The sequence below is a fragment of the Balaenoptera acutorostrata genome, chromosome 4 (assembly GCF_949987535.1).
Source record: "Balaenoptera acutorostrata chromosome 4, mBalAcu1.1, whole genome shotgun sequence".
Classification (NCBI taxonomy): Eukaryota; Metazoa; Chordata; class Mammalia; order Artiodactyla; family Balaenopteridae; genus Balaenoptera; species Balaenoptera acutorostrata.
The window spans coordinates 66111782-66128523 of NC_080067.1; the positions used below are offsets into that span (position 1 = coordinate 66111782).

Here is a 16742-nt window from a genome sequence, read left to right on the forward strand (position 1 = left end):
TTAAATTTAGAAAGAAATCTGATGTAAAAGCTCATACTCTTAAAAATATACTTCCCAGCTTTGCCGCTAAAAGCATTTCACCTACAGCAATAGCAGCACCTGTGTACACAACTTGCCATTAGGAGAACTCATAAAGCGCAGATTACGATTTCAAATCACACTCAAAGGAACCAGGACTCCTTGGTTCCTGGCTTCATGTCTTAGGACAGAAAAAATTAGGATGGTGATGGTACCTCCTATGGTTATAGCAGAACAAGACTTTCTAGGATGACAGGATGTGCTGAAACGACAACAGATCAGCTGAAAGAGCAGCTACTCACCAAGCCATGATGATTCAAACATCCAAACCAAAATATAATAACAGTTACGGTTAATTAGAACAGTTGAGTCTGTGGAAGGCAGAATTCATTACGGCACCGAAACAGAAAAGTTAATTTAGAAGGCGTCCCGGGAGACGTAAGGGGCGGTGCGCAGGCGCGTCATCGGCCATTGGTGGCGCGCGCACCATCACATCTCCGTCAGGCGGGCGATCCGCTGAGCACGTGACCTCGGCTGAGGCCGCGCAGCTGTGCGGGCCGCTGCCGGGGCGAGGGATATCTTGGCCTTTGGTCCTTTCCTCTGTCGTTACGGGGAATAAACCTCTCTCGAAACTGACTAGCCCACTCCCGGAAAGGGAACAGATATTTAAGATCCTTTCATCTTCCTTCCACTGGACACGGAGCCCGGCGTCCGCGGGCGGCGGTTTTGTCAGGTGTCTGTCACCTTGAAAAATGGCTGATGGACAGGACCATTGCTCTGGTGGACATGGACTGTTTTTTGTTTGTTTTTGTTCAAGGGGAGCAGCGGCAAAATCCCCATTTGGGGACTAAAACTTGTGCGGTTGTACAGTACAAATCACGGAAGGCTGGCGGAGTAATTGCAGTATGTTACGAAGCTTGTGTGCTTGGGGTCACTAGAAATATGTGGGCAGATGGTGCTAAGACGTTATGTCCAGATCGTCTATTGTCACGAGTTCGTGAGTCCTGTGGGAAAAGCTGACCTCACCGAGTACCGGGAAGCCAGTGTGGAAGTGATGGAGGTAAGGTCTCATTTTGCTGCGACTGAACGTGCCCGCCTTGACAAGGCTTACGGAGACCTGACCAGTGCTGTACGAGAGAGGCTACAAAAGCTCCAGGGTCAGCCTGTCTCAGCAGACTTGTTGCCGGGCACGTACATTGAAGGGTTGCCCCAAGGCCCTACAGCAGCAGAAGGGACTGTTCAGAAAGGTACTTCCATAACATCATATGGTTTCTGCTTCCTGCCTTTGGAACCTGCTTTGTTTGGTCACTCTGATCCTTCTTGGATTGATTGAAAGGAAACTTAGACTACCACCTGAATGAATCACAAGGACTCACGTGGAAGGATGTACAGATTCTCTCATCTTTCCAGGTAAGTGGATGTTGACCTGTGAAAGAGGTCATCCATTAACTTTGTTTATGCTGTATACTTTGTTGAACAAATTCTCTTAGTCCATCAGTTTTTCACCTTGTGGTTGTGCACTTTGAATCTCGTTTTAGACATCCATTTCTATCAGAATTTCCTAAAGACATTTCTCTACATGTTTCTTCTATTTGCCTTACAGCTTCTTTTTAGGTATTTCAACTATATGGAGTTTAGCTTTTTATTTGATTTAAGGTAGGGAGCCACCTTAATTATTATTCTTATCTCAAGTTGGTTTTCCCAGCATTTATTAAACAGTCCATTCTTTCTTAACTTCTTATATGTAAGTGGGTCTGTTTCTGTAGTATCCCATTAATCTGTCTGCTTCTGCTCCAGAAACGTATTATTTTTATTACTGTTCACAGTATTTCATAATATTTGATAATGACTCCCCTCTGCTTTTGTTTTTCAAAATTGTCTTGGCTATTTATGCACCTTTATTGTTCAGTATGTGTTTTAGAATACATTAGTTGAATTCCTCAAAAATTTTGATGGAATTACATTGAATTTACATATTTAGAGAGGATGGTTACCTTAATGTTAAATTATTTCATCCATAAACGTATTTCAGCAATTTCTTAAGTCTTCATTTATGTCCCTTTTAGTGATTTTTAAGTTAAAATTTTTGATTTATAGTTCTGCTTCTTTTGAGATCTGGAATCCAGTATGTTTTCCCTTTTCTTTCTCATCTAAACTTTTAATTGATATAATATACATAAAGTGTACAGACTGTAAGTGTACACTTTGACTAATTTTCACAAAGTAAGCCCACTTATATAAGCAGCACCCAGATCAAAAAACACCAGAACTCTAGAAGCCACCCTTACCTACCCTCCCAGTCATTATCCTTCCTTACATTATCCCCTCTCTCCTACATTACCACTATCTTGATTTCTATTTAGCTTATTTCTGAACTTTATAAAATTGAAATCATGCAATATATACTTGAGTATGGCTTCCTTCACTCAACATTGTTTTTGTGAGATTCATCCATTCTGTTGTATATAGTTGAGTTAGTTTACTCTCATTGCTCTGTGGTATTCCATTGTATGAATATACCACAGTTTACCCTTATGATGGATATTTGGGTTGTTTCCAGTTTTGGACTACTAGGAATAGTGCTGCTATGAATATTCTTGTAAATATCTTTTGGTGAACAAATGTATGCATTTCTGTTGGGTATATGACTAAAAGTGCTCAGTTGTGGGGTTTGCCTATATTCAGCTTTAGTTTGCCTGTAGTCACCTTTACTAGATACTACTAAAAATTTTCCAAAATGGTAGTACTGATTTATAATTCCACTAGCAGCATATGAGAGTTCTAGTTGTTCCACATCTTTATCAACACTTGCTTTTTTCTCTTCTGTACTTTAGCCATTTTGATAGGTATATAGTTATATCATATTATGGTTTTAGTTTGCATGTTCCTGGTGTTAATGAAATTGAGCACCTTTTTGTCAGTTTGATGACCATTCTTCTATCATGAAGTGCCTGTTTAAGTATTTGCCCCTTTTTTTTTTTTTTTGGTTAATTGTCTCATTCAACTATAAGACTTTATATATTCTGGATATGAGTCATTATCAAATATATGTATTACAATATCTTCTGATTTGTGGCTTGTTTTTCAGTCTCTTAATAGTAGCTTTTGATGTATGGAAGGTTCTTAATTTTAATTTGGTCCAGGTTATCTTTTTTTTTCTTTTATGGATAGTATTTTTTAATGTCCTGTTTAAGGAATCTTTACCTACCTCAAGTTCATGAAGAAACTCTCCTATATTATTTTAGAAGCTTTATTGTCTTGCCTTTTGCAGTTACATTTACAATCCATTGTGTGTGTGACTGTAGGGTGTGAGATAGGGATCAAGATTCCTTTTTTTATTATATGAGTATCCAATTATAATATCTTTATTATTAAAGCTTTACTTTTTTCTATAAAGGTCTTGTGCATTCATCATGTTAGTTCCTAGATGCTTTAATTTTTTTGTTGCTATAGTGAGTTTGCTTTTTTTTTCTATTATATTTTCTACTTGGTTAGTGATATGTAGGGGAATGATAAGTGATTTTTTTTTGTAAGTTCATCTTTATTTACTTTATCTACCTGACAAAAACTTGAGATATAATCTGCATGAAAGTCCTTTAATAAATAAAATGTACTTGATGGTTAAAAATATTTTCTTAGACTAGAATAAAATTAGGAAAATTAAAAACTTGCTTTTGTGGTAATATTAGATTATGATAGTTCTAGATACCAGATATAAGAGAATCTGGGTCTTATTTGCTTTTAATCAAATATTATGAAAGTGGAATTCAGCTGGATATCCCAGAGCGAAGAATTCTGCATCTAGATGCTTTTCAACAGGGTGTCTACACCTTTTTGTAAAAAATTTTCTAGTACTTTTGATAATGGCTATATTCAAAACTATGTATCTATTCTCCTCTTCAGTTATAATGTGTACTTTTAGAACTATTATTTTGTAACATTATTCTTATTTAGAAGAGCTCTTTCAGTAAAAAATCTTTGAATGTTGGACATTAACCAAAAGGATACAAATCTGTAGCAAGTTAACTCTGTGGGGGAACTTGTAAGGGCAATCTGTTATTACTTGTAGAAGCAATACAGATTCATCCAGAAAAAAACTCCAAGAGAGTATAGCTTATTCCTAGCAACAGTGGTGAATTTTCCATGGGCTCCATGTTTTAAAGTAAGAATAAATAATAAATAAATGGTGTACAAAAGTAATTGTAATGTGAAGATAGTATTTTTATTTATGTTAATAAGTAGTGAAATATTAAAATGAGTAAATATTTTTTCTTCCTTCTGTAAGTATATGTATATTTTTAATGTACAGCTATGTACTTGTTTCTGTCTGTGTGTGCAGAAATGAGTGAACACAGGAAAGTTGAATAAGTCAAATAGATCCAGAAAAGGTAATTACAGTACCAACAACAAGGACTGAAAAACACCAGTGGCCACAGATAATAACCAACTAGAAAAGAGTGTATCAGTTGATCAGTCCTCATGATCATACACAACAACAAAAATTTTTAAAAAGGGGCGGACAGTGTGATACATAATGAATAATTAGACCAGAATCCCAAAGAAAAGAATTAACTGAACAAGCTTGATCCCTGATGTCTAGTAGAGAAAACCTCTAGGTGACCTTACTAATTAAAATTAAATACTGATTTGATCTATAATTTGGTTCCAGTAATACTAAAACTAGATTAATATATCAAAGTGGCAAGATAATACCTGATTTAGGGAAAGAAGGAGACAATCCAAATTTGGCAATAAAAAAGATACAAATGGTATTGAGTATTTTTTTTACATGCACAATTCCCTGGAATATGAAAGACACCAACCTCTCCAAAACCAAGTCAGACCTGCGGTCAACCACATATTTCGACAGCCCAAATTTTTTCTTTCTTTTCCACTGTGCTGTGCTGATAATGTATCAGCCTTCCTTAATCCTGTCCAAGTTGAGATGTGCTTTGCCTTCATTGAGATTAAGGTACAGTCTCCAAACCTACTACAATCTACAGGTTTTCTTTCATTAGAAACATATTATTAATTATTCTGATGGAAGGAGGGCAGGAAGAAAGAAAGAAAATTTTTAAGAAAGGAGAAAGAGAGAGAGGGAAGGAAGGAAGGAAGGAAGGGGAAAGGGGGGAAGGAAGGGGAGGGAGGGAGGGAAGCAGAGGAAGGACATAAAGTAACCTTCTGAGACACCAAGTTGCTAAGCATTAGGAAATACTCATGAGCTACACAACCTTATGGGATAATAGATAAGTGAGAAACAATAATCATTTAATTGGTTTCCTTATATATGTAGATTCTATTCAAAACATAAATCTTGTTTGCCTTGTTCATTCTTATATCACTATTATCTAGAACAAAGTTGCTTGGCACATAGTAAATGCTCAAAAATATCTGTAAGATAAATTGAATAGATGAATGAGTTCAGGAGTGTGGGTACTCAGGTCCAATTTTGCCATGATGGTTGCTCAACATGATAGTTAGTGTTAAGCTGTGTCAGTTCAGGTACTCCTGGAAGCAGATACAGAGATGGACTTAGAAGAGCAAGAAATGTATTGGGGGAAATAAATTGGTGTGAATAGTAGGAAGGAAAAGACTTTGTATCACAATGCTGTTTTGTCACTTGTGAATGGAGAGAGGAAAGGAAGGAGGATTGGGTAGGAAGAGCCTCAGACTGCAATGTAGCTCAAGAAAGTCCCAGTCAGGCCAATGGGGAAGCCAAAAGCAAAGATTAGAGAAGTCCCATATGGGGCCAAAATGACCTGGCTCTACAGTACTTGGTGCACAGAACCCCTCCTGGGCTGTTACTGGCTGTGAGCAGCCCTGGAAGAGCATGAACTTGGAGTTGAAGACTGTGGAGGATCCCAAATTTGCAATATCTGGAGGCTCTCTGCTAATTACACTCTTAAACAGATTCTTTCTTGATAGGGGATTGAGTGGCATACCTCCATGGCCATAGAAACCAAAAGGCTCCCTGTTTCAAGTGTTGAGTAGATCAGATTCAATATCAACACTAAATCTTCTCATTCCTACCATGAACTCTGTGAACTTTTTCTTCTTGAATACAGGAGATTATTCCTTTCTTCCCATTCAATGTCTGCGTGGATTTGAAACCTTTCACTTATGCGAATGTTTCTTTTGCCAAGAGAGTTGACAGATGTCAACTTTTTAAATTACACATAGAAAGGGCAACTCTATTGCCAACCATCAAAGACTACAAAGTCATTCCATCATTTTACAAATATCCCTCACTTAAGTGGTAAACTTTCAGTAAATGTCCATATCTAGCTTGTAAACCAAAGCTGGCATCCCTTTGCATCCATACCTAATCCTAGGACACGTCTTCCCTATATTAATCCAAAATAAGGGATAAGACACATATACAAATAAATATGGTATATATTTTATAGATATATAATTTTAAAATATGCAAAAAATATGTCACAAACACTATAATGTGGATAGTGAAAAGTGCTAATGAAGTACAAACATATACAACGGAAGTTCAGAGAAAGGAAAGATTACTTCAAACTGGGAGGACTGGAGGTGAGTTTCATGGAGAAGATGTCATTTACTCTGGGTCTTTAAAGATGAGTAAAATTTGTACATGTGGAGATGAGGTAAATGACATTGGCAGAGAGAATCACATGCACAAGAGCATGGAGCCAAGAAAGTACAACCTTGTAAAAAACAAGAACTCAGCATAATAGTTTTCATGGCAGTAGGATCAATTAACTGACAAGTTTCAGGCAGCTCTTAGTTCCTAAGTTTGAAATCTAAGATACTGTCAGCCTGCTAATCACTAGTAGATGTACTGTTATTATTGTCTGTTCATAAGTTTGACATCAGAAAAATGCACTTGGGCATAAATCTGACCATTGTCTCTTGGCCATCAGGACCATCCTGCCTTGAGGACACATTTTATTAGCATGTACAATGTATGCTAAAAGACTGAACTGAAGACACCCATAAAGTGTAGCTATTGCATGACAGAGTGTTTAAAAATAAGTTTAAGGTGTCATTAGTTCAAGTGGTGGCTCTGACACCAAATAGCTGCTCTTTGACTGATCTAAGAATGAACACATTCTCTCTATACAGTGTTCCATTAGCGATTTTAATTGCATGCTAAGCTTTATAATTTGTTGCTGTCATTTAGGTTCATGTACTGTGCTAATATTTATTCTGCATATTATATAACACCTTATTAAGTTTATTGCCCGCTTTCTATAAATTTTTTTTATCAGACTTCGTGTGAGAAGCTAACTTACATATCTATTAAAAGTAGTGCTTGAATTACAGGTTCTCTTAGTATTCCGAACAGAGTTTTTAAATTAAGTCTATGGAAGGAAAAAGGAGATGGTTTGCTCCCCAAATAGGAAAAAAAACTGTATATACATCCTATTACACAATATCTTTGCCCTGAGGACCATGAATAATATAAATGGTGATTACTTGGTTTGTCTTTTTCATGCCCTCCATGGAGTTTTCTCTGACAAATGGGACCTGAATATGTACCTTCCTTTAATTCACATTCAATAAGTGAATGGCCATTCACTTTGCCTAGCACAATGTCTCAGACATTAAAGCTTAATGAAAAATTTTAATGAAATAAATAAATATGTAATAATTAAGGTCTACTTCCTAAACATCTCCTCCATTACATTATATCACATAATATATGCTCAATAAGTCACAATGATGGTAGAGACACAAATTCAAAATATAATTCGAGACCAACAGCAAACTCCTCATGACCATCTCAGCACATATCCTTGTCTCTCCTTTCATTCTTTCTCTACCTTTCTAAACTTAACTCTCTGGACTGCTCGAGCTCAAGATGGTGGAGTAGAAGGACATGGGTTCACCCCTCCTTACAGAAACATCAAAATCACAACTAACTGCTGAACAACCATCCACAGAAAAATGTTGGAATCTACCAAAAAAGATACCCTACAGCCAAAGACAAAGAAGAAGCCACAACGAGACAGTAGGAGGGGTGCAATCGTGATAAGATCAAATCTCATACCCACTGGGTGGGTGACCCACAGACTGGAGAGCAATTGTACCATGGAGGCCTTCCCACAGGAGTGAAAGTCCTGAGCCCAACATCACACTTCCAAGCCTGGGGATCCAGCAACAGGAGGAGGAGCCCCTAGAGAATCTGGCTTTGTTAGCCAGCAGGGTTTGATCGCAGGAAATCCATGGGACTGGGGGAAATAGAGACTCCACTCTTGGTGGGTGCACACAAGGTCCCGTGCACGCCAGAACCCAGGGGAAAAAAAAGGTGACCTGATAAGAAACTGGGCCAGACCTACCTGCTGGTATTGGAGGGTCTCCTGTGGAGGCAGGGGGGTGGCTGTTGCTCACTGAAGGGACAAAGACACTGGCAGTGGCAATTCTGAGGAGTACTCATTGGCATGAGCCCTCCTGGAGGCCGCCATTAGCTTCACCCAACAGCCTATAGTCTCCAGTCTTGGGACACCTCAGGCCAAACAACCAACAGGGCAGGAACACAGCCCACCCATCAGCAGACGGGCTTCTTAAAGTTTTCCTGAGCACGGTCTTGCCCACCAGAGGGACAAGACCCACCTCCACCCACCAGTGGAGTTCAGCCCATCAGGAAGCCTGCACAAGCCTCTTACACAGCTTCATCCACCAGAGGGCAGACAGCAGAAGCAAGAAGAACTACAGTCCTGCAGCCTGCAGAATGGAAACCGCAATCACAGAAAGTTAGACAAAATGAGACAACAGAGGAATATGTCCCAGAGGAAGAAACAAGATAAAACCCCAGAAGGACAACTAAGTGAAATGGACATAGGCAACCTGCCAGAAAAAGAATTCACAATAATGATAGTGAAGATGATCCAAGACCTCAGAAAAAGAATGGAGGTGAGGATCAAGAAGATGCAAGAAATGTTTAACAAAGTCATGGAAAAACTAAAGAACAAACAAACAGAGATGAACAATATAATAAATGAAAAATACACTAGAAGGAATCAATAGCCGAATAACTGAGGCAGAAGAACGGGTAAGTGACCTGGAAGACAGAATGGTGGAAATCACGGCCACAGAACAGAATAAAGGAAAAAGAATGAAAAGAAATGAAGACAGCCTAAGAGACCTCTGGGACAACATTAAACACACCAACATTCACATTATAGGGGTCCCAGAAGGGGAAGAGAGAGAAAGCACCTGAGAAAATATTTGAAGATAAAATAGCTGAAAAATTCCCTAACATGGGAAAGGAAAGAGTCACCCAAGTCCAGGAAGCACAAAGAGTCCAAGACAGGATAAACTCAAGGAGGAACACAAGACACATAGTAGTCAAATCAACAAAGACTAAAGACAAAGAAAAAATACTAAAAGCAGCAAGGGAAAAGCAACAAATAACATAAAAGGGAATTCCCATACAGTTATCAGCTGATTTCTCAACAGAAACTCTGCAGGCCAGAAGGGAATAGCACGATATATTTAAAGTGATGAAAAGGAATAACCTACAACCAAGAATATTCTACCCAGCAAGGCTGTCATTCAGCTTCGATGGAGAAAGCAAAAGCTTTACAGACAAGCAAAAGCTAAGAGAATTCACCACCAGACCAGCTTTGCAACAAATGCTAAAGGAACTTCTCTAAGCAGAAAAAAGAAAAAGAAAGAAAGCCACAACTAGAAACAGGAAAATTACTAATGGAAAAGCTCACCAGTAAAGGCAAACATACAATAAAGGTAGGAAAACATCCACACACAAATATGATATCAAAACCAGTAATTGTGAGGAGAGCACAAATGCAGGCTCTTGGAAATGCATATGAAATTAAAAGGCCAGCAACTTAAAACAATCTTGTTTATATACAGATGGCTATATCAAAACCTCATGGTAACCACAAACTGAAAATCTACAATACATACACACAGAAAAAGAAAAAAGAATCCAAACATAACACTAAAGTTAGTCATCAGATCACAAGAAAAGAGAACAAAAGAGGAAGGGAACAAAAACAAACCCCAAACAATTAACAAAATGGAAGAAGAACATACATATCAATAATTGCCTTAAACGTAAATGAATTAAATGCTCCAACCAAAAGACTTAGACTGGCTGAATGGATATGAAAACAAGACCTGTATATATACTCTCTACAAGAGAGCCACTTCAGATCTAGGGACACATACAGACTGAAAGTGAAGGGATGGAAAAAGGTATTCCATGAAAATGGAAATCAAAAGAAAGCTGAAGTAGCAATACTCATATCAGACAAAATGGACGTTAAAATAAAGACTGTTACAAGAGACAAAGAAGGACACTATGTAATGATCAAGGGAATAGTCCAAGAAGAAGATATAATAATTGTAAATATATATGCACCCAACATAGGAGCACCTCAATATATAAGGCAAATACCAACAGCCATAAAGGGAGAAATCGATAGTAGCACAATAATAGTGGGGGACTTTAACACCTTACTTTCACCAATAGACAGGTCATCCTGTCTATTCATAAGGAAACACAGGCCTTAAATGACACATTAGACTAGATGGACTTAACTGATATTTATAGAGCATTCCATACAAAAGCAGCAGGGTACACATTCTTCTCAAGTGCACATAGAACATTCTCCAGGATTGAGCACATGCTGGGCCACAAATCGAGCCTCAGTAAATTTAAGAAAATTGAAATCATATCAAGCATATTTTCTGACCACAACACTATAAGTTTAGAAATCAACTACAAGAAAAAAAACTAAAAAACACAAACACATGGAGCCTAAAAAATACGCAACCAATGGATCACTGAAGAAATCAAAGAGGAAACCAAAAAATACCTAGAGACAAATGAAAATGAAAGCCCCATGATCCAAAACCTATGGGATGCAGCAAAAGCAGTTCTAAGTGGGAAGGTCATAGCAATACAGTCTTAACTCCGGAAACAAGAAAAATCACAAACAACCTAACCTTACACCTAAAGCAACTAGACAAAGAAGAACAAACAGAACCCATAGTTAGCAGAAGGAAAGAAATCATAAAGATCAGAGCAGAAATAAATGGCATAGAGACCAAGAAAACAATAGAAAAGATCAATGAAACTAAAAGCTAGTTCTTTGAAAAGATAAACAAAATTGATAAACTGTTAGCAAGACTCATCCAGAAAAAAAGGGAGAGCGTTCAAACCAATAAAATTAGAAATGAAAAGGAGAAGTTACAACAGATACCACAGAAATACAAAGCATCCTAAGAGACTCCTACAAGCAACTATATGCCAATAAAATGAACAAGAAATGGAAGAAATGGACAAATTCTTAGAAAGGTACAATATCCCAAGACTGAACCAGGAAGAAAAAGAAAATATGAACAGACCAATCACAAGTACTGAAATTGAAACTGATTTAAAAACTCCCAACAAACAAAAGTGCAGGACCAGATGGCTTCACAGGTAACTTCTATCAAACATTTAGAGAAGAGTTAACACCTGCCCTTCCCAAACTATTCCAAAAAATTTCAGAGGGAGGAATACTCCCAAACTCATTCTATGAGGCCATCATCACCCTGATACCAAAACCAGACAAAGATATCACACACACACAAAAAAATTATAGGCCATTATCACCACTGATCATAGATGCAAAAACCTTAGTAAAATACTAGCAATCCTAATCCAAGAATACATTAAATGGATCATACACCATGATCCAGTGGGATTTATCCCAGGGAGGAAAGGATTTTTCAATATCCACAAATCAATCATTGTGATATACCACATCAGCAAACTGAAGTATAAAAACCATATGATCATCTCAATAAATGAAGAAAAAGCGTTTGACAAAATTCAACACGCATTTATGATAAAAAAAAAAACTCTCCAGAAAGTGGGCATAGAGGAAACATACCTCAACATAATAAAGGCCATAGATGACAAACCTACAGCTAACATCATACTCAATGGTGAAAAGCTGAAAGCATTTCCTCTAAGATCAGGAACAAGACAAGGATGTCCACTCTCACCACTTTCATTCAACATAGTTTTGGAAGTCCTAGCCACAGCAATCAGAGAAGAAAAGGAAATAGAAAGAATCCGAATTGGAAAAGTAGAAGTAAAACTGTCACTGTTTGCAAATGACATGATACTATACGTAGAGAATCCTAAAGATGCTACTGGAAAACTACTAGATATCATCAATAAATTTGGTAAAGTTGCAGGGTACAAAATTAATACACAGAAATCTGTTGCATTTCTATACTGTGAGCTCCAGAGTCAGATATACCTGGGTCAAACCCCAGCTCTTCTGTCTTATATGTCATTCAACCTCTCTGTGCCTCTGATTCTTGAGCTATGAAATAAGGTAATAATACATATTTTATAAGGTCATTGTTAGGGTTAAATGGAAAAATGTATATAAAGCATCTTGTACAAAGTAAGTACTCAATAAATGGTTGTTTTTATTCCTAAATTATTTCATTTCTTTTTCTTATTTTCACTCAATATCCTTTAAAATTGCCCTAGAATAATCTGTTCCATACACGTACAGCAACAACATTCCTAGAAAGCTCTTGTCATGTCACTTCATCATTGGTATGTATAGCAACCTTCAAATCAGTCAAAGAAGGGAGGGCCAATTAAAACAAGCGTAGGTTTTCTTAGAACACAACTTAGGGAAGTGACATGTCTGACATACAGTGCGTGTTTCAGATGGTGAGTTTTACATTTTAAAATAAAAGAACCCAGAGTCTGAGTTGTGAATAAATTACTGCTACTTTAAAATGCCTTTTTAAAGTCTTGTTTCTTATCGCTTCTGATCAATAAAAATGCTAGACAAGTGGAGAGGGGACAGGGAAGAAATTAAATTGATGGTGTTAATTTATGACCTTGTTTCATTTGTTGTTGAAAAACAAAATCAACATAGAAGGGGTGGGGCTTCCCTGGTGGCACAGTGGTTTAGAATCTGCCTGCCAATGCAGGGGACACGGGTTCGAGCCCTGGTCCAGGAAGATCCCACATGCCGCGGAGCAACTAAGCCCATGCGCCACAACTACTGAGCCTGCACTCTAGAGCCCAGGAGCCACAACTGCTGAGCCCTCGTGCCACACCTACTGAAGCCCACACACCTAGAGCCCATGCTCCGCAACAAGAGAAGCCACCACAATGAGAAGCCCACGCGCCGCAACTAGAGCAAGCCTGCACACAGCAACGAAGACCCAGTGCAGCCAAAAGTAAATAAATTTATTTTTTAAAAAAACATAGAAGGAGTAAGGAAGTACAAGAGGGAATGAGAGATGCATTTGCCATTGCAGTATATCAAGATATCAGTATCTGTAGCTCATTTTTTAAAGTCACTGAAAATACACAATTTTAGAAAATAAATGCAGAACTTCCCATCAAGAAGCTTATACCAAATAAATTAATATTTTGATTAACACAAATATAAAGATGTATTCAGAGGAGAAGCATAGGTTAATTTCCCACCCCAGATGCCCAACACAGGTCAGAGGTGAGAGTGGGGCCCAAAGAGAAGAAAATTTCAAACCTGAATATATTGTCAGTAATAAACCAGAAGTCTTTTGAACATGTCATATAATCCAACGTAATTTCTCCAAGATATATACTCACTTCATGTCCTTTTAGATCTATGTAAAGCAGGAGAGAGAAACAAATTCTCGGTTTATTCAAATCAGTGTAAGTTGGTTGATTTTCCTACCTGTCTCCTTGAAGTAAAGAAAAAGCAATTAGATGATTTCTGAAAAATTAAACCATAGTTACTAAAATCTTAAAAATGAGTCCTGCTTTATAAGTTTGTTTTTGTTGTGGTTGTTTTATGATACTGTTGTTTAAAAGGAAATCTACTTTTTAAAAGATGTTCAGGATGATCTGAGAATGAGTGAGATAGATCCAATTAAAACCTCATTACAATGGAACATAATGTCTTCAAAGAAAAACTCCCAGGCACACCTAGCCAAACATTAGGGATTCATTTTCCCAGAGGGTGGAACTGTCTGTGAAGGTAATGAAAAAAGACCTATATTCTCAAGGTCAATGAACCAGAGGTGCAAATATAGCTAATGATGTGTTTTTACAACAAGTCCCTGTTTTTCCTTTCATCCTTACTGAGACCATGGTCATTTTGACATTTCCATATTTGATGCTAACCTAACAGCTAATGTGTGTTTTTAAATGGAATAGCTAAAGAATTTTAGAATAGAAGTTTTACCACAATGCAGCTTTTATACTTTCAACTATTGTTTGATCTTTTTGCAAGGAAAACTTCTTATGAACTCTAAAGTATTCTTTCATCTATTCCACTTTAGGTGACCTGTTCATTTTATTTTTACCTTCATCATGCATATCCATCACCAAAAAAAATATGCTTTATTTGTTTTATCCAGTCACAGCATTTCATTTTCAATTTGAACTTACATGCTCCCTGAATGTACATAATGTCAAAAAGATAGATTTGCATGTCTTACCTGATTTGTAGTTAGGGTTATTAGCAGCAAAATATCCCGGAAAGATTTTGTGTCAGCTAGGTTCTGGGCTCCTTGGCAACAGGTAAAAAAAAAAAGGAAATCCAGGATACCTCCTTCACAACAATCTCCTTCCATCTTATAGTCTTTTGTTGAGTCTTTTCATTTTAGATTTTCTTCCCAAGAAACTAGGTAGATATGCCTGCCGGCATCCATAGAGCCTTTGTTAATACTGTAATGACAGAAGTAGACCATTGAAAGGTGTGCTTGAAGTATGCAATTTCCAGTTTCTTTTGAGTGATTCAATATACACTCTTTGCTTTCAGTTCAGACTAAACACAATCAAAAGTATACCTCTAGAAATTACAGATTTTATGCTTTCCAATTCCACATTTCCCAATTTTTGTACAACTGGAAATCAGGAGGTTATCAATATTACACCAAGGAAAATGTGGGAAGGAGGGTATCTCCTTTCTTTTTTAATAATCCATAAGAACTCCATTACATTCATGGTGATTTTTCTTAATCCCATTTTTACCATGATACCAAACCATCATGATACTACTTCATTGTATAAGGTACCCAAAGTATTGGATGAAGCAACCAGGAGACACACTCTGGCCATGCTGCTAGAGTAATTTTTACTATCCAAATATAATGATATGAATACTTAGAAGTGGAGATTGGCATATTGATTCCAAAATGGGTTTTGCTGTATGTCTCCAAGAACTTCAAAACCTAACACTTAATTCTGGAAATTAATGTGCTAATCATTTTTTCAATGATTAGAAAAAAAGTGCCTAATAAATGGACACATAGTTAATATTTTTAACCTCTGATTTTATTTTATTTTATATTTTATTTTATTTTATTTTATTTTTGGTTAACCAGCTTATCTCACATTGAAGAGGAAATCAACACTGATTACTGGGATCCAGAGGAGGCCTTAGTCAAAGATATTCCCCTTTAAAGTGATACTTAACATTTTGTTGTTTAAGGATCATCCCCATCTACTCAGTGGTAGCAGTTCATATTAACAGTCATTTATGATGGAATGTATTTTAGAGGATTTTAGAGAAGATTTTATCAAAGAAATGGGGAAGAATGCTTGAATGCACTAGGAAATTCAGGAGACCTGAGAATTTGGTGTTGATAGCGTAGCAGCTCCTAACTTTTTCACCTCCAATGACCTATTTTATTATGTACATTGTTCACCAAGCATAACCCAGACATTTCTACAGTAGTATAATGGCTAATCAGATCTTCTCATTGAATGTTTGATGAAGCTTTAGGAAGCTTATCAAACCCTAGTGAATTTGGGATTAAGTGCACATGGGAAGGCTGGAGATTAGAGATAATTTATTACCAATTTAATGCCTTTAAGAGTTACTGAATTACTTAATTTTCCATTTATACTTGAGTTAATTCTGGTAATTTATGTTTTTCTAAAAAATCATTCACTTCATTTAAAATTTCAAAGTTATTGATTTAAAGCTATTTGTATTAGTCACAAGATTTCTTTAAATCTCTGTAATTATGTCTCTTTTGACCTTAGTATTGTTTTAATTTGTACCTCTACCTTTTGACTTTTTTAATCAGTTTTTCTAGATTAGTCTTTTTTTAAAGTACTCATAAAACATTTTTAGAATTTGCCATCCAGTAGATTACATAGGATAATCAAAACAGAAAAAATGGATCTCATAAAGATGAGTACTTACAAAATAATGTGTCCTTTATATATATATATATATTTTTTAGCATCTTTATTGGAGTATAATTGCTTTACAATGTTGTGTTAGTTTCTGCTGTATAGCAAAGTGAATCAGCTATATGTATACATATATCCCCATATCCCCTCCCTCTTGCGTCTCCCTCCCACCTTCCCTATCCCACCCCTCTAGGTGGTCACAAAGCACCGAGCTGATCTCCCTATGCTATGCTATGCGGCTGATCTCCGCATGCTGTGCTATGCGGCTGCTTCCCACTAGCTATCTATTTTACACTTGGTAGTATATATAAGTCCATGCCACTCTCTCACTTCGTCCCAGCTTACCCTTCCCCGTCCCCATGTCCTCAAGTCCATTCTCTACGTCTGCGTCTTTATTCTTACCCTGCCCCTAGGTTCATCAGAACACTTTTTTTTTTTTTTAGATTCCATATATATGTGTTAGCATACGATATTTGTTTTTCTCTTTCTGACTTACTTCACTCTGTATGACAGTCTCTAGGTCCATCCACCTCACTACAAATAACTCAATTTCGTTTCTTTTTATGGC

General features: G+C 37.0%; 1 pseudogene; it reads left to right on the forward strand.

The window, feature by feature from the left end:
• Nucleotides 1-777: 777 nt before the first annotated feature.
• LOC103008334 (uncharacterized) overlaps nucleotides 778-16742 on the forward strand; it is a 165391-nt pseudogene continuing 149426 nt past the window's right edge.